The sequence below is a fragment of the Wasmannia auropunctata genome, unplaced genomic scaffold (assembly GCF_000956235.1).
Source record: "Wasmannia auropunctata unplaced genomic scaffold, wasmannia.A_1.0 LD336076.1, whole genome shotgun sequence".
Lineage (NCBI taxonomy): Eukaryota > Metazoa > Arthropoda > Insecta > Hymenoptera > Formicidae > Wasmannia > Wasmannia auropunctata.
In genome coordinates this window covers 7,428,197-7,428,613 of record NW_012026814.1, presented here as the reverse complement: position 1 = coordinate 7,428,613, position 417 = coordinate 7,428,197, and positions in this window count along the sequence as shown.

Below are 417 nucleotides of genomic sequence, written 5' to 3'. Positions count from 1 at the left end.
TCACGAAGCAACAGTTCCCGAACGATCATGAAGGTTAAGCAGCGCTGACTAGGTACATAGCTTGGATGGGTGACCGCTTAGAAATACAAACCAAAATTAGTTTCCAAACCTATTTTTTTAATCATAATTTTGTCGTGTGTATTTTCTTTTATTTTCTGGTATATAATGCTAATTAATAAAATTTTGCGATCGTTCTCAGAATATTCCTGTGCTGTTAAGGTTTACATTATATTTTAATGTTGCTGCAACATTGTATTGCAATATTTCTAAAGGCGGACATTTTACCGTTGCTGCAATGTTGTAACAACGTTGCAGCAACATTTTGCAACGTTTTTGCAACATTGCAATCTTGCAAGGAAAGATTGCTACAATTTTGCTGCAATCGTTCTGTGCTGTATGGGAAGCAAAGCTTATAAA